Consider the following 18,102-nt stretch of genomic DNA (forward strand, 5'->3'; position numbering starts at 1 on the left):
ATCCATTTTGATTGGAGAGAGCCTTTCCTCTCACTTCCTAGAAGTTTCTAGAAGGGCTGGATCCACACTCGCATGCCTGTGAGCACCCCACCCCCGCCCCCCGAGTCCTGTTCCTGGGCCCCAGGACTTTTCTGTTCCCAAGCAGGACGGGATCCCATTTCCACGCTGGGCTCCTGAGAGCCGAGGGCAGAATTTCCACCTGGAAGATAGATCACAGCACTACAGGGGGCCGCCCTTCCCAGGAAAATCCCAGCCCCTGACCTGCCCTTGAGAGCCAAGGCGACCCAGTCTTGCACCTGCAAATCTTTCAGGCATTCATTAAGCACCAAGTATGCGTCATAACCCTGGGGACCTGGAGCTCAGCTGGGAGCGACAGACGCAGACACTGGCACAACAGGCTCTCCCGAGTTCCACAGGAGTGGTGGGAGTAGACCCTGCAACTGGCAATCATAGAAGGCTGCCCGGAAGAGGCGAAATTCACTCTCCAGGGGACAGCATGAGCAGCAGCCAGGGGCGGCGAGGGCTCACGCTCCAGATTCCTCTCTCCGAAGTGCTCCGTCACAGAAGCTGTGCGCGCACCGGGCGTCTGGATGCTGCTAATTACTCCCATAGTTATTAAGTGCCCCATTAAACTTGGCTCTGCCCAGACGCACAGTTGGCTCCCTGGTTCAGTCCGGGCTGACTATTCAATTAAACGGGCACCAGCAGAATCCTATTTGGCAGGGATTAGCGCCCCTGTCCTGCGAAGGCGTCCCTCCAGCCGAGTAACAATGGCACCTTTTCATGTGTGCTGTTTTCTCTTGGGGGACTTTGGGCCAGACTAGCTCCCAGAGGGAGCCAGAACTGGTGTCCTTGTGTCCATTCTGTCGCTGGATGGACTCAGGAAAGAGCAGGCCAGAGCCACCTACACTGGAATCCTAATCCTCCTTTCGGGCCCAGCTCGGATTACTGCTGCCTTCAGGACTTTTCAGTCCTCCCATTATTTCCGAGTGGCCCCTGAGCCACGCTGGCCACAGAGAGGTGGCTGAGCCTTCCCTGCACACAGAGCCCTGGGCAGTGTCCTCCCAGCTTCCCCCAGGGCTGCGGATGGAGGAGACACGGAGTGCTAGGTCTAGAGTTACACACTTGCTAAGAGTTGGAGCCAGGCTTCAAAGCCCACTGTCTTAATCTCACACCATCCTGGTACATGCAGGATTCATTCATTCTGCAGGAATTTATTATGCACCTACTGTATACCCAGCACTTGCTAGGGATGCAGGAGTCAGGGAAACATGATGCCTACCCTAACAAAGAGTTCTATCTATCAGGGAAGACAAATGTAAATTCTCTCTCTCTCTTTTAAAGATTTATTTGAAAGGCAAAGAGTGACACAGAGAGCGAGACAGGGACAGAGAGATATATCCCATTCACTGGTTCACTCCCCGGTGGCTGCACTGCCAGGGCTGGTCCAGGCTGAACCAGGAGCCCAGAATTCCATCCAGGTCTCCCATGTGAGTGGCAGAGGCCCAAGCACTTGGATCACTCTCTGCTACCCTCTCAGGCACATCAGCAGGGAGCTGGATCATAAGGGGAACAGCTAGGACTCAAAACTGGTGCTCTGGGGCTAGTGCTGTGAGGGTAAAGCTGCCTACAGTGCTGGCATCCCATATGGGTGCCGGTTCATGTCCCGGCTGCTCCACTTCCAATCCAGCTCCCTGCTATCGCCTGGGAAAGCAGCAGAAGATGGCTCAAGTGCTTGGGCCCCTTGTACCCATGTGGGAGACCTGGAAGAAGCTCCTGTTTCCTGGCTTCGGATCGGCACAGCTCCGGCCGATGCAGCCATCTGGAGAGTGAACTAGCAGATGGAACACCTCCCTCTCTCTGCCTCTCCTTCTTTCTTTGTAACTCTGCCCCTCAGATAAAAAAAAAAAAAAAATGATGGGACATCAAAACCCCAAGTGCATGCTATTGGAAGTCATGATGGGGGAAGACCATCGTGGTGCAGCAGGTTAAGCCACTGCTTGCGATGCCCACATCCTGTATCAGAGTGCCCGGCTCCCTGCTAGTGCACACGGGAGACAGCAGATGATGGCCCAAGTGCTTGGACCCCTGCCACTCACATGGGAGACCTGAACGGTGTTCTGGGTTCCCAGCTGCAGCCTGGCCCAGCCCTGCCTGTCACGAGCATTTGGGGAGTGAACCAGCAGAAAGGAGATCTCTGTCTGTTTTGCTTCACCTGTCAAGTAAATGAAAAATAAAAATAAATAAGCATTTTTCAAAAGGTATGGGCAGCTGTCAATGCCTGGGAAAGGTCCCTGAGACACACCGAGTGAACGAAGCAAGTGCACAGCGGGGGTGTGAGAGGTGCAGGACACCCGCACCTTGCACAGAAGCAGGTGAGGGGACCCCCACTCCGGGGGGGGGGGCACCTGGACAACGGGAACACGAGCAGACTCACTTGCAAGGTGTGCCATTTTGTACCTTTAGAATTTTGCACTCTGTGCGTGTGCCTTCTCAAGAGAGAGATTAATCAAGCCAAGAAAAATGTAATACATTTTGATGAGGATACAAACGCAGTCAAACAGCCCCCTTTGCACCAGCCACCTCCTGCGATTATTGTTAGTTTCAAAGGAGAGGTCAGATGCGGCAGCCTCTCGGAAAAGCTGAAACGATTAGAGATCAGATTGCTCCTAATGAGATGAGAGAGCAACAAGGGGCCCAGCAGAGAAGAGGAGCGAGGGGGAGGAGAGGACGAGAGAAACACAGTGACCGGGCACCGGGAGAGGGACCTGCAGAGCGAAAACCCGCGATCGCTGGAGTACCGCGAGACCCCCAGGCGCTGTGCTACCTGCTTCTCTCCAGCCGGCTGCTGGGTTGCCATGGTAACATAATAGCCTGTGATGAGCTTATTTTTGATTCGGAAAACATTGGGGGGAAAAAAAACCATTAAGCTGCAGATGGGTGACAACGCACAGAGAAGGTGCCAGCGCAAGAGAGGGCATCAGGGTGACCTTCCTGACAGTGGCTCCCGCTCCGCACACGGGGAGGCCGCCTAGAGCAGAGGGCCAAACCTGAGCGTGCACTTGATGGCTCGTGAGCTGGTCCGGCGCCCCCTGTCCGTGCCCAGGACGGGGCACCTCTCCCGACTTCCCAGGAGGGATGGAGGCTGCTTGTTGGGGGGCCACATTTGGAAAAACTTCCTCCCAACAGGCCAGGATGTGAACGGCATGCCCCGCCCCCCACACGCAGGGGCACAGTCCTCCGCTCCCTCGGCCATCTCTGTCCAACACTGCGAAGCCACAAGGGCCTATCAGTAGGGCCCAGCATGGCTTAGGACAGAGACTTCCCTGACTATTTGGGGAGCAAGCCAGCCGGTGAGGAGCTTTCTACCTCTCAAGTAAAATGAATAAATAAGAATTTAAAGCATCCATATTATCTCTATATGCATGGCTGAATATACAGTGAAATCTGTATCTAGTATATATACACGGCGGACGGCAGACAAAATAGCAAAGCAAACAGTTGCAAATATTAGCAACTGTTAAACCTGAGCAAAGAGGATGTGCCAGTTCATTGTATTATTCTTGTAACTTTGAAAGCAACATTATTTCAAAACTGGGCATTGGCCCGAGCAGCGACTCACTAGGCTAATCCTCCGCCTTATGGTGCCGGCACACCAGGTTCTAGTCTCGGTCAGGGCGCCGAATTCTGTCCCTGTTGTCCCTCTTCCAGGCCAGCTCTCTGCTGTGGCCAGGGAGTGCAGTGGAGGATGGCCCAAGTACTTGGGCCCTGCACCCCATGGGAGACCAGGATAAGTACCTGGCTCCTGCCACCAGATCAGCGCGGTGCGCCGGCCGCAGCGCGCCAGCCATGGCGGCCATTGGATGGTGAACCAACGGCAAAGGAAGACCTTTCTCTCTGTCTCTCTCTCTCTCACTGTCCACTCTGCCTGTCAAAAAAATTAAAAAAAAAAAAACCTGGGCATTAATAGAATCATATAAATACATGAAAAATCAGAACACAGTGAGTGCTATTTTTTTAAAAGAACATAATGGTCTGCAGGCATTGTAGTACAGCAGGTTCAGCTGCCACTCGGGATAGCCACGTCCCAGATGGAAGTGCTGGTCGGAGTCCTGGCCACTCTGCTTCCAAGCCAGCTCCCTGCCCAGTGCACCTGGGAGGCAGCAGGTGATGGCTCAAGTGCTTGTGCCCCGGAGACCCAAGTAGGCCTGAATGGAGTTCCACCTGGCCCAGCCCCGGGCTGTTGCAGGCATTTGGGGATCGGACCTGTGGATGGAAGACATTTCTCTCTCTCTGTCTCTCAAAGGTAGAGTTAGAGAGAGAGAGAGAGAGAGAGAGAGAGAGACAGAGACAGAGAGAGGAGAGAGACAGAGAAAGGTCTTCCATCCACTGATTCACTCCCCAAATGGCTGCAACAGCCCCGTGCTGGGCCAGGCCCAAGTCGTGAGCAGGGACGCAAGCACTTGGGCCATCCTTCACTGCTTTCCCAGGCCCACTAGCAGGGAGTTGGATCGAAAGTGTAGCAGCCGGGACTCGAACCGGCGCCCATATGAGATGCCGGCGCTGCAGAGGGTGGCTTTACCTGCTTTGCCACAGCGCCGCCCCGTGGTCATGCTTCCCAAGCCCTGGGAGACAGCACCACTTCGTAGTGAACATTTCCTTGAGTCGGCGGCCTCGGAGCTGGATGGGAACCACAGGTCCTGTGGTCCAACTCCCTCATTTTACAGAGCAGCTCAGAGAAGTGAAGTAAGTGGCCCAGCGTCACAGAGCAAGTGCCTAGAGGAGCTGCACCTAGAAATGTCCCGCCGCCCCGTCCGAGGCAGTGTCCCTGCTGCCCAGCTGTCAAACAGCACGCGGCACCTCGGGAAGTCGCCCCGCTCAGCGCTGCACGCAGCCGTCCTCATCTGCGGCGCGAGCTGTTGCATGCACGCGCAGGGAACGGAGACCCGACAATCTGGCGCTGCGGCAAGCAACTGCTCGCTGCATTATTTTTATCCATTTGCTTTCCCTTGAGACCTTGCTGCTATTTCACGTTCGCGACTAAAGGCCCTCGGGTGGGGAAACAGAAGTTGGGAGGAAGAGTCTGCTTTGTGCTCCGCACACCCTTCCGGGCCTTTCTAGCCCTCAAAGCCCTGCACTTCCAGTCCCGGCAGTCGTCCCGGGAAGACGTGAATTCCTCCGCCTGGCCCCTCTTCCGCTCTGAGGTCTTGGCAAACCGTCCTCAGTTGGTTCCCTTCCTAGGAATTACTGTGCCATTTTTTTTTAAGGTGTGAAAATAGGATTGTGATGATGTTAAAGAAAGAACTCTTATCTTTTTTGAGACACATACTGAAATATTTACGGATGAAATGTCTGGGATTTGCAGCAAAACGTTCTCGAGAGGAGAAGCAATGATAAATGCATTCGGGCCCTCACTGCTGCTTTTTTTTTTTTTTTTTAAGCCATGTCCTAGCAGAGCCTTAGCCTTGCGAAGACATGTGATTTTGAATTTTTATTTATTTATCTTTACTTACTTGAAAGGCAGAGAGAAATACTCCTATCCCCTGGTCCCCTCTCCGCCACCCCAAAGCCTGCAACAGCCAAAGCTGGGTCATGCTGAAGCCAGGAGCCGAGAACCAAGTCCCTGAGCCAGGGCGGAGGCAGGGACCCGAGTACTGGACCAAGTACTGGAGCCATCACCTGCTGCGTCCCACGGTGCGCATTAGCGCTGATCTGCACTCAGGAGCTGAGCCGAGGCTCGAACCCAGGCACTCTGAGTTGGGATGCGGATGTCCCAAGTGCTGTCTTTACCACTGTAACCAAACGCCTGCCCTGCCCTGAATATTTGTAAGCGGACTGAGCCCCTCTTCCAGGCCTCAGTCCTGTGGCTTCTACCGTGTTCTCCAAACTCCAGGTCAGCTCTAAGGGCCTCACCCCCACGGCCTCCTGTAGGTCCCGCGAGTGTTGAAAACTTGGGCAAATCAGAAGCCGGAAGCCTTGCTCCTGTCCCCGGCCTGCTCCCTGAGAGCCCCCGATCATCCCTGAGGGCCGTGACTCATTCTCAGCATCTCCTTCCCCACCTGTCCCTGCGGGCCCAGGGTCGCCCCCCCCCCCCCCAGCCTGCTCCCTCCACTCCCTGCGCAGGCCCCCGGGCTCACCCGCCCAGCGGCCACCAGATGGTCTTCCCCACTCCCATGCTTCCCTGCTGCCTGTGAGCCGCCGACGGCTGAGCCCCACCACTGGCCCACCTTCCTTGGCCTGGCGTTAGCTACCTTACTCAGCTTGGCTTAGACGCATTCTTCCAGAATCATCCACGTTGCCTACTGAGGAAGCCACAGGCCCTGCTCTTGCTGGTGGTGGTCCCTTCCATCTGCATCAGAATCATCTGGGCCCTGGTTAGAATTCCAGAACCCTGGTCCCCACCGCAGACAACTGGACCAGGCCCAGGTCTGAGGCCCCCTCCCCCACCAGACAACTTGCCACTCATCAGGCCTCCCGGCCTTTGCTGGTGCCGTGTTGACCTCTCTGCATTCTTCAAGGCCTGGCTCAGGTGTCACATCTTCCGCAAAACCCGTCCTGCTCCCCGGCAGAGCCAATTCCCCACGTACTCGGCTCCCACAGCACCTGCACAGCCCTCGTTCGCACACTGCGGAATTCCCTGTTTGCTGACTGCTTGTCTGTCCAGCACGGAACCTCCACGTGGCAAAGCCAGACTACAGAACGCCCAGAGCCCCCAGCACGGTGAACGGCTCACAGTGGACACTGGACCACACAGAAGAATTTCTGCAGCTTACTGTTTCTTGGCTTCAAAGGGAGCGCCTGGAACCCAGTGGGAGTTGGTCCCCTGGCGTCTGATGGATGGATTACCGGAGGATGGATGAAAGCAGGACCGGGTGCTGACCAACCAATTTAATGCCGATCTTTCATCACTGATTAATACCCAGGAAGGCTCATGCGTGCCTGGGGCTGTCCCTAACCAGAAGGACATGTGGACTGGGTCAGAGGTCAGTTGGGCACCTTCAGGTTCACCAGTGAAATCCTCCGGTCAAAGCTCTGATGTTAATCAGAGCTGTTGCTATCCCCACGAAGAGTGGTTGTGCAAAGTGCATCATCCATCAGCCTCCCTGCCCTGGGCCACACTTGTCGCCTTATCAGCCTCTCCCACGAGAGACTGCTGGCTTCGAGAACACACCCTTGCCGGAGGAGCCAGCAGCAAGACGGGGCAGGGGCAGCACAGCTCGGGACAGAAACACCCCGCATCTAACCCCGTCTGTCCTGTGACATGTTCTGCAACGTCTCCAAGACCCAGCCAGCTCTTGCACTCTGCCATGATTTCCTAACCATCCAGGCTGCTGGCTGCCACCACCGTGCTGCCTGCAGGGCCAGCCCACGGGAGTCACTACCTCTTGACAACAGCCCAGCACTGGGGGCCAGGTATCAGCCGTGGATTCAGGATGCTGGAGTTTAGGCCAGAGTGCCAGCTCCAACAGGGCCCAGCCACCAGGGATGAGGAACTGGGAGGGGCTGCGTGTGGGGCCAGGGTCTACATGAGACAGGCTGGGGTAGGGCCAGGGGCAGGAGCAGGGGCTGGGAGCTGCCGGGAGCTGCCTGGGAGCTGCAGGGAAATGCAGCTGGCCACTCTGCTTCGGGGTGGGGGGCTGTTTGGCCCTAACCCTTGAGCCCAGGTCTGCTGCAGGGGATCCCTTGGGGATCCCTTAACTGCATTGTAACCACAGAGGGGAGTGAGGCGCCATCAAGCCCTGACATTCCACTGTCACTTCTGCTGGGAAACTGGAAAAGGGAGTCGGACGCAGGCTTTTGGGCTCACCCAGGCTCCCCTTGCTGGAAACAGCCGAGAACCTGGGCAGGAACTGGACAGAGGAAGGTGGGGCCGGGGGCTTGGATGGCGGAGCAAATGGTGCCGTGGCAGACCTGACCTGGACCCCTGGGTGGTCCCAGGGTTTCAGAGAGAACAAAGCTCCGCGTGTGCAGCCGCTGGCTTTGGCAGTGAAATCTGTCTTTGCCAACGACTGGCAAACAGCGACCCCTTCCGGCCGCCTGGGTCAGAACCACAAGACCCCATCCAGAGACTATCCTGGGAGCTGGTGCCTTAAGAACTAAGACGCTCCAGCCGCAGATGGATATGTAGGTCCTGCGAGCGAGGAACGTGGGACTCAGCATTTTAGGGCACTGTGATGGGACAGCTAGCGGGAGCCCCAGCCATTCCGAGGGTCTCAGGGAAGCAAACAATGGTGTAGTCTCACAAGCACCGGGTGAGGCCAGGTAATGCTTCTTGGAGACACAGGATCCCAAGGGGTTTTGCAGGGTGGTCAGATCTTCACCAGGAAGCGGTGGGCTTGGCGCCCCAGAACTGATGGGGGCCCAGAGATTCTGAGTAAGGGGATCACTCAAAATGTTACTCCTGGGGACCGCTCCCTGGGACGCCTGCCTCTCCTGTTGGAAAGAGGGAGGGAGCCGGTCCTGCTTCAGCTTCTGATCCAGCTTACTGCGAATGGGCCTGGGAAGCAGCGGGTGATGGCCCGAGTACTTGGGTCCCCGCTGCTCGTGTGGGAGCCCTGGATGGAGTTCCTGGCTCCTGGCTTCCTCCTGGCCCAACTGTGGCTGTTGCAGAGGGGAGTGAACCAGTGGATGGAAGATTTCTCTCTCTCTCTCTCTCTCTCTCTCTCTCTCTCTCTCTCTGCCTTTCAAGTAAATAAATAAAAACTTTAAAAAAAAGTTTTTGCCAGTCAGTCAGCCTGGGTTGTGTAACTGATTACCCGGGTACGACCGACCTCGCTTCTCCAGTGGAAAGGCTCTTCTGTTGATCTTCCCAAATGCAGACTTTTCCAGAAAGAGATGAACTCTGAGTCAGCACCCAGAACCTCAGGCCCCTCTGCTTGAGTGGACTGTGTGAAGTCAGAGAAAGGAGCAGGGGCCAGCCCTGTGGCACAGTGGGTACAGCTGCCGCTGGGGACACCAGCACCCCGTATTGGCGTTGGTTCTACTCCCTGCTGCTCCACTTCCCATCCAGCTCTCTGCTATGGCCTGGGAAAAGCAGCAGAAGATGGCCCAAGTGCTTGGGCCCCTGCACCCATATGGGAGACCCGGAAGAAGCTCCTGGCTCCTGGCTTCAGCCTGGCCCAGCTCTGGGCCCTTGCAGCCATCCAGGGAGTGAACTATTGGATGGAAGATCTGTGTGTGTGTGTGTGTGTGTGTGTGTGTGTGTAACTTTTTCAAATAGATATTTTTAAAAAGAGAGAGAGAAAAAAAGAACCAGATATGCCCCCATTTTATAGAAGGGGAAACTGAGGCTCAGGGAAGTCAAATGACTTTGCCTGAAGTCACCCACCAAAACCACTGAACCTGGACCCTGTATGGTGACAAAGCACTTAGGAGCACTCCTGTGACATTTGCTGCTGCTGACTCCATACAAACAGGCCTGGGAGCCATGGGGGTGTCAGGGAACCCAGGGGGCCATGGGGTGTCAGGAAACCCAGGGGGCCATGGGGTGTCAGGAAACCCAGGGGGCCATGGGGTGTCAGGGAACCCAGGGGGCCATGGGGTGTCAGGAAACCCAGGGGACCATGGGGTGTCAGGAAACCCAGGGGGCCATGGGGTGTCAGGAAACCCAGGGGGCCATGGGGTGTCAGGGAATCCAGGGGGCCATGGGGTGTCAGGAAACCCAGGGGGGCCATGGGGTGTCAGGGAACCCAGGGGGCCATGGGGTGTCAGGGAATCCAGGGGGCCATGGGGGTGTCAGGGAACCAGGGGGGCATGGGGTGTCAGGGAACCCAGGCATCCAGGTCGGAGGCTCCCCTCCCTGCACAGCGAGGGCCATGAAAGCAGCTTTTACAAAGCGTGGCTGAGGCCCTTAGACAGGCCCCCTTTGTCTACCTCCTCTCCCTCCCCACCCCCAGGCCTGGGGCCCTCAGCATCCCCCTCTGTGAATGGCTGGCTCCAGCACCCTGGAATTTGCAACACAAATGACCAACCTGTCCCCCCCCCACCCCACCCTGTTCTCTGCCATAGCCCCCAGCCCCACTGGCCCGGCCTTTGGAGGCCCTCTAAAGCCGGCCTTTCTCCAGGTGCTTTCTTTCAGCCCCTTGCAGCCAGGATCCCGGATTCCCGCTGGGAGAAGGGCAGATTGAGCCGACAAGGACCAGGCCAGCGGTGGGACTGGGAGGAGGGGGCTGGGCCCTCTGTCTCAGGGCTCCTGCTGGCTTCTTACCCCTTTCTCTTTCTTGATGGTTCCAGTTCTGCCTGCCGCCACGCTGAACATAAACCACAGTAGAGTAGCAGCAGCCGCTGCCCAGACGCCTGTGTGCCGGACACTGACAAGTACGTGTCTCATTCTCAGAGGAACCCGGGGAGCTCCTGTCATTGCACCCATTTTGCAGATGTGGCGTTCAAGGCTCAGAGAGCTTATGTGCCTGGTCCAGAATCGCAGAGCCAGCCAGGGGCGGAGCTGGCTTTCCAATCCAAATCCGCTCGCTGCTTCCAAGACCGTGCTCCCATGCTCCCTGTTCGGCTTCTCCTTGCTCCCGCCCGAGGACACGCCCTTCTCCCCTCTCTCTGTTCCTACAGCAGAGATGCTGTGTCCCTTTCTGGGATCTGCCTGGGGGCTTCCCCTGCACCTGCAGCTGTTGGCAGACAAGCCCTGCCTCCACACTGCAGCCAGCGAGAAGCCCAGCCCACTCCCCTCTGGCAGCAATGGGACTGACTAGTGCTGCATGGGGTCAGGGGCTAAGGAAAGCAGTGCACTTGCAGGGGCAGGTGGGACAGCCTCCGTCACCACTGGTGGGAGCTTAGCTGCAAACCAGTTGGACAATTATTTTTAAGATTATTTATTTATGTACGTATGTATTTATTTGAAAGGCAGAGCTATAGAGAGACAGAGGCAGAGAGAGAGAGAGAGAGAGGTCTTCCATCCACTGGTTCACTCCCCAAATGGCCGCAACAGCCGGAGCTGCACCGATCCCAAGCCAGGAACCAGGAGCTTTTTCCAGGTCTCTCACGTGGGTTGGGTGTAGGGGCCCAAGCATCTGAGTCATGTTCCACTGCTCTTCCAGGCCATAGCAGAGAGCTGGATTGGAAGTGGAGCAGCCGGGACTCGAACCGGTGCCCATATGGGATGCCAGCACTGCAGGTGGCGGCTTTACTCGCTACACCACAGCACCAGCCCCTGGACAGTTTCTGCAAATGTTACACCTCTGACCATATGACCAGAATTCTGCTCCTGGATACCTGCCCCAGAGCAACTGAAGCACGCGTGTGCCTGCCCTCCATGTCACACGTGAGTGCTCACAGCAGCACGACTCAGGTAGTCCCCACGGCCATCTGCTTACATGTCCGTCCCAGGGGATGGCTGAACAGCCGGTCATACATCTGCAAATCAATACGCTGTTGACAGGCATATCAGCCTGGATGTATCTCAGAAACATTACACCGAGGCCCGCATTTGACCTAGTGGTGAGGATGCCAGTTAACAGCTCACATCCAGGGGCCGGCACTGCGGCGCAGGGGGTTAAGCCTCCACCTGTGATGCCGGCATCCCTATGGGCGCCAGTTTGAGTCCCAGCTGCTCCACTTCCGACCCAGCTCCCTGCTAATGCACCTGGGAAAGCAGTGGAAGATGGCCCAAGTCTTCCTTGCTTCAGCTTGGCCCATCCCTGGCCATTGCAGCCATTTGGGGAGTGAACCAGTAGATAGAAGATCTCTCTCTCTCTCTCTCTCTCTCTGTCTCTCCTACTGTTTCAGTAACTCTGCCTTTCAAATAAATACCAAATAATAAAATATTTAAAAGAAAACAAAAGAGCCATGTCTTGGGTCCCATTCCGTGTCTGACTCCAGGTTCCTGCATTGTGGACTTGGAAACAGCAGTGGCGGCCCAAGGAATTGGGTTCCTGCCACCCACATGGGGGGCCTGGGTTGAGTTCTCAGCTTGTGGCTTCAGCCCTGGCCCAGGCTCAATTGTGAACAGTTTAGGAGTGAACCAGCAGATGGGCACTCTCCGTCTCTGTCTCTTCTTCTTTTTAAATTAATTTATTAAAAAAAAAAAAAAAAGTGCTGAGGGAAAGACGCCTAACACCAGAGACTACCCTTTGTTTGATTCCATTTATATGAACTTCTAGCAGAGAAAACCAACAGAGACACAAGCAGACTGGCGGTTGCCTGGGGCTGGGGGTGGAGAGGGCTGACAGCGGACGGGCGGGAGGGCGCCTCCCCGTGCCGCAAGTGCACCAAACAGATCCGCATCAAATCGCAAAGCCTCATGGAACTATGGGCTTAACATTAGTATGCTTTCTGGCATAGGAATGAATTACACTGCAATAAAAGCAGTTAAATTTCTTTTTAAAGAGATATGATAAGTGTGAGCATTTGGCACAGTGGTTAAAGGCTTGGAACAGCCTCATCCCACATCAGAATGCCAGGAATGAGACCTGTTTCCAATATCCCAGCCAGCTTCCTGCAAACGCACACCCTGGGAGGCAGCAGGTGATGGCTCAAGTACCCGGGTCCCTGCTGCCCATGTGGGAGGCCAGATGTAGTTCCTGGCTCCAGCCTCGGCTGAATTCAGAAGTCGGAAAACTTCCCTTTGTGTCCTGGCTCTCTGGGAACTGCTGCCCTCCCTCCCATCTCCTGATTTATTGCAGTAATAAGAATAGCAATGGGCCGGTGCCGCGGCTCACTAGGCTATTCCTCCGCCTTGCGGCGCCGGCACACTGGGTTCTAGTCCCGGTTGGGGCGCCGGATTCTGTCCTGGTTGCCCATCTTCCAGGCCAGCTCTCTGCTGCGGTCAGGGAGTGCAGTGGAGGATGGCCCAAGTGCTTGGGCCCTGTACCCATGGGAGACCAGGAGAAGCACCTGGCTCCTGCCATCGGATCAGCGCGGTGCGCCGGCTGCAGCGCGCTGGCCACGGCGGCCATTGGAGGGTGAACCAACAGCAAAGGAGGACCTTTCTCTCTGTCTCTCTCTCTCACTGTCCACTCTGCCTGTCGAAAAAAAAAAAAAAAAAAAAGAATAGCAATGGTGGGGCCGGCACTGTGGTGTGATGGGTTAAAGCCCCAGCCTGTAGCACCAGCATCCCATATGGGCGCCAATTTAAATCCCGGCTGCTCCACTTCCGATCCAGCTCTCTGCTATGGCCTGAGAAAGCAGAGGAGTATGGCCCAAGTCCTTGGGCCCCTGCACCCACGTGGGAGACCCGGAAGAAGCTCCTGGCTCCCAACTTACAGATCGGCTCAGCTCTGGCCGTTGTGGTCATTTGGGGAGTGAACCAGCAGATGGAAGACCTCTCTCTCTGGCTCTGCCTCTCTCTGCAACTCTTTCAAATAAATAAAAATAATTCTTTTTTTTTTAAATAATAGCAATGGTAAAGGCTAACTCGAAAGGATTACTCTGGGCCTGGCCTGCATCTTGTGCACCGTGCAGGAATCTGAGCCCTGCACATCCCATTCCACAGATGAGGAAACTGAGATCCTGCATGAAGCTTGAGGGCACTGCCTGTCACAGCATTTCGGGGAGGGGGGGTGAATTCTGAGTCCTGTGGCTGCTCCAGCCAATGCCACGTGTCCTGCCTCCGCACTCGGGCCCAGTGTCCATTCCGGATGCCCCGCTGTCTGTAGCCCCCACCTCATGGTCATTGGAATCTCCCACACCTCCTGACTCCACACTGCTGCTGTGACCTTCAGCCCACTCTTTCTCTCCTCCTCTTCTTCCTTTTTTATTATTATTCTTTTTATTATTTTTTAATTATTTTATTGCTTATTTTATTATTTTCTAAGTTTGTTTATTTACTTGAAAGGCAGAGCAACAGCGAGAGAGAGAAAGAGAGAGAGACATCTTCCATTTGCAGGTTCACTCCCCAAATGCCTCAACAGCCAAGGTTGGGCCAGGCCAGAGCCAGGAGCCCCGAAACATGGGTTTTTCCTGTGGGTGGCAAGGACCCAGACACCTGAGCCATCACCTGCTGCCTCCGCAGGAAGCCGGATTAGAAGCGGAGGTGTGATCAACGGCAGGCCCTCAATCCCTTCCCAAGCAACAGCTTGACCCCCTGCACTCTGTGCCCTTTCCAGCAATACTTAAAGCCATCGGTTCATTTGCAATCTTTAGGGATTTGGCCTGGCCTGCTCGCTTCCCGTCCAGGCCCACAGGGCGACCTGCACCTCCGTCCCTGTGTGCACCGGGAGCACTGAGCCCAGGGCAGGAAGCAGTCACGGAACATCCCCAGCGGCAGGGTCCCCAGAACCTGCCGCTTCTGACTGACCCACGCGGCGCCCGGGCAGGCCTCCCTGCTTGACCCGGACACGCTGCCTTTACAAACCTGCTGCAGGGACCGGGGATTCTGTCAAAGATTTCCAAACCTAGGGTTGTGCCACTTTTTCTTTTTTTTTAAGATTTTATTTATTTGAGAGGTAGAGTTACAGAGAGAGAGAGAGAGAGAGAGATCTTCCACCTGCTGCTTCACTCCCTAAATGGCCGCAACAGCTGGAGGTGAGCCGGTCTGAAGTCAGAAGCCGGGAGCTTCTTCCAGGTCTCCCACATGGGTGCAGGGGCCCAAGGACTTAGGCCATCCTCCACGGCTTTCTCAGGCCATAGCAGAGAGCTGGATCGGAAGTGCAGCAGCCGGGACATGAACCGGCGCCTGTACTGGATGCCGACACTGCAAACAGAGGTTTAACCTATTATGCACAGCACCGACCCCTGTGCCACTTTTTATAAAGTTCCACAGTTGCCATTCAGTGCCAGCTCTCCAGCCTACAGGGGAGGAGGAACCTGCTGAGGGCCACAGAGGCGGCACCAGGCTCAGGAGAGGCAGCCGCCCAGGGCACCACAGCACCTGCCTCGCCCGCTTTGATGTCATCGGTGAGGGCTCCTTGGCTGCGGGGCTGGAGAGATCTGGAGACACAGCCACCTGCTCAGGCTTCCCAGCTGCCTCCTCTTCCCTCACACTCCTCCAAGGCAGCTGGGACTGGGCTGCCCTGACACAGGACAACGGATGCTCCCGGGCCAGCTGCTGGGAGACAGGACTGCGGCCACAGCCGGCGTCAATCACGTAGAGGGAAATTCTGATAATTGCACCACGAGGGAGCTAGCAAATGATCTCCCTCACTCTGCAGAGCAAAACACATCGGCAGCGTTGCCTACCCCACGTGAAGTCAAGCTGCCCGCGGATGAACGAAAATGACATGAACTTTGAAAAAGGCAGTTCTCTCAGGGAGCAGATGAACGTTTGGCCTCGGAGCCCCCGCTGGCTAGAGGGGCAGCGTCAGACCTCTGCGCTCCTCGGAAGAATGGAGCAACTTGGTACCCGAGTGGCCGCTCACAGAACGAACGAACATTCCCGTGAGTCTCCACGTGCAAGGGGCGACACCTCTCTCCCCTGCCAAGGCCGGCTCGTCGGTGTGATGCTACAAATGGTGCCTGGTGGACTTGTGGGTAATTGATTCTCTGACGCTGACGACACTTAGGAAAATGAAGCCATAAACGACGGGGACCGCCACGCAGCCACCAGAGCCGCCGCCCAGCCCGAGGGCTGAGCGACCAGAGCAGTGCCTTGCGCACAGGAGACCTGCCACCTCGGAGGTGAGAGGGGGTGGGCCTGGGGAGGAAACCTGACCCTCTCCCCAACTGGGAGACACCACGGGGGGGGGGGGGTAGAGCTGGTCTCCCAGGATAGAATCATGGCTTCCTGGGAATATGGAGGCTGCTTGTCATGGTTGGTGCCATCTGGAGATTGTCTTGGACACATTGCTCTTGGAGAAGTGAGAGGCAGACTTGTCGCAGGCAAGGGCGGGCTCAGCGCTCCTTCCTGGGTGTAGGGGCAGTTTGCAAGGGCGAGACCTGAGCTGGCTGGATCCTCCCGTCAAGGCGAGACCACGGCCAGGGATCAGAGAGGAGCCAAGTACTGGAGCGGAGAAGTACCGCCATCAGTCGCCCAGAGCCAATTCAGCATAATTGCCTGGAAGTGGGTGACATGTTGCTTCTTGCTGTAGGTGCAGCGTTCCTTCCTCGAGATTTTAGACCCAGTTAGCCATCCGCGCAGCCCCCCTCCACCCCGCCTCCCCATCCCTGCTGGACTGGTCCTGCAGTGTTTGTGTCGCCAGCCCCAGAAGGAGGCGGGAGGCCCTGTTTGGAATGACAGTGCCAGGTGCTTAGGTGCCCCTCGACTTGAACCACTGCTGGGCTGAACCGCCGGGACTCTGAACCAGCTCAGGCTACCCCCGCCGTCGGGCTCACAAATTCCTAAGCAGATTTTTAAAGAACCCTCCAAGATTCCTGCCCCCTAGACTGACTTTCTCTCTCTCTCTTTCTTCCTTTTCTTTCCTCCTTCCTTCCTCCCTCCCTCCCTTTCTTTCTCTTTCTTTCTTTCTTCCTTCCTTCCTTCCTTCCTTCCTTCCTTCCTTTCTTTCTTTCTTTCTTTCTTTCTTTCTTTCTTTCTTTCTTTCTTTCTTTCTTTCTTTCTTTCTTTCTTTCTTTCTTTCTTTTCCTGCCTTCCTGCCTTCCTGCCTTCCTGCCTTCCTGCCTTCCTGCCTTCCTGCCTTTCAGATTTATTTATTTGAAAGGCAGAGTTACAGAGAGGCAGAGGCAGACAGAGAAAGAGAAAGAGAGGTCTTCCATCCACTGATTCTCTCCCCAGGTGGTTGCAACACTCAGAGCTGCGTTGATCCGAAGTCAGGAGCCAGGGGCTTCTTCTGGGTCTCCCATGCAGGTGCAGGGGCCCAAGAGCTTGGGCCATCTTCCATTGCTTTCCCAGGTCATAGCAGAGAGCTGGTTAGGAAGTGGAGCAGCCGGGACTCAAACCGGCGCCCACATGGGATGGTGGCACTGCACGTGGTAGCTTTACCTGCTACGCCACAGCACTGGCCTCCCCCCTAGACTTTCAAAAGTGGCCTTGCAACTTTGGGCGCCTGAGACTTCTGTCATTGGCTGAAGGTGTAGCCGCAGAATTTTGGGGGCCTGAGGGTTGGCAAAATACTACCAAGTGATGTAGATCAAGTGCACACTGATCATGGATCCAGGTCGCAGAGTCAGGAAGCCCTGCAGAGAGCTCACTGACACTCCTGATGTGCACCATAGACTCGAGAACCACCCAGGCTCCCCAGGAGTTGTCGGTGAGGGCGCGCTGGGTTCACGCCACACTTAATTCAGTGAATTTTAGCACTATTGTCACGGGAGATGTGTGCGTGTCAACAGCTGGTCTGTCCCTGGCGTTGCAATCTCTGTTCTTACATTACCAAAGCTGGATTATTCTTGCTCCTTCCTTTCTTTGTCCAATGGGATTTTGCAACCTCGTGGATTAGGTTCACAGAGCAGCTGTGACATCTTGACCTGTCTGGGGACACTGGTTTACAGCAAATGTTGAACCTCTGGGTTCACTGGACTGCAGGCAGCCTCCTTCGGAGCCCCCTTATAAGGTTCTCTTCAACTCCCTGAAGCCACCGGCTTTGAAGGAGAGTGCCGATCGAGCAGGTGTTCTGTTGATCCCCCCATCCCTCTCCCCAGGGGCCCAGGGACAACGAGCAAACATGTTCTATTTTTTCTGATGCTTCCCACGTGTGCAGGTGATCAATTCCAAAGCGGCCGTGAAGAGGGTTTTGTACCTGGGAGGTGCTGCGGGAGCAGAAGGGGGGTCTGCCGGCCTGGGAGTCCGGGCAGCCATTCTGTAGGACCCGCTCAGAAACCGATCTGATGGAGGCCAGGGAGAAAAGGAATTGAGGGTGGTGATATCTGCTCTGGGGGTGGGGGTGGGGGTGGGGGTGGGGGCGGGGACGGTGGGCTGTGCAGCCGGGGAGGCAGCAGGGACTGTGAGTCCCTGTGGCAGCTCTAGGGAGAGAGGGGCCAGGGTGAGGAGGCAGAGGGAGCAGGTAAGCCGGGGGGGAGGTGTTTGGGCTTCGTCCTGGGGGAGTGCGGAGCCGAGCACATCTGCACAGGGGAGTGTGGTCGTCAGGGCCTGGATCCATCCAAATCGTTTAGAGATCAGTGGCACAGAAGGCGAGAAAGCCAGGCTGCAGCTGGGAGACAGCAGAGGGCCCCCCTCAGTGCCACAGAGCCCCCTGCGTAGGAAACCCCATTTCTGGAGGGGCAGCCTGGGGAGCCCGGGACTGCAGAGCCTTGGTCTGG

This window comes from Oryctolagus cuniculus, chromosome 11 (genome assembly GCF_964237555.1).
Source record: "Oryctolagus cuniculus chromosome 11, mOryCun1.1, whole genome shotgun sequence".
Lineage (NCBI taxonomy): Eukaryota > Metazoa > Chordata > Mammalia > Lagomorpha > Leporidae > Oryctolagus > Oryctolagus cuniculus.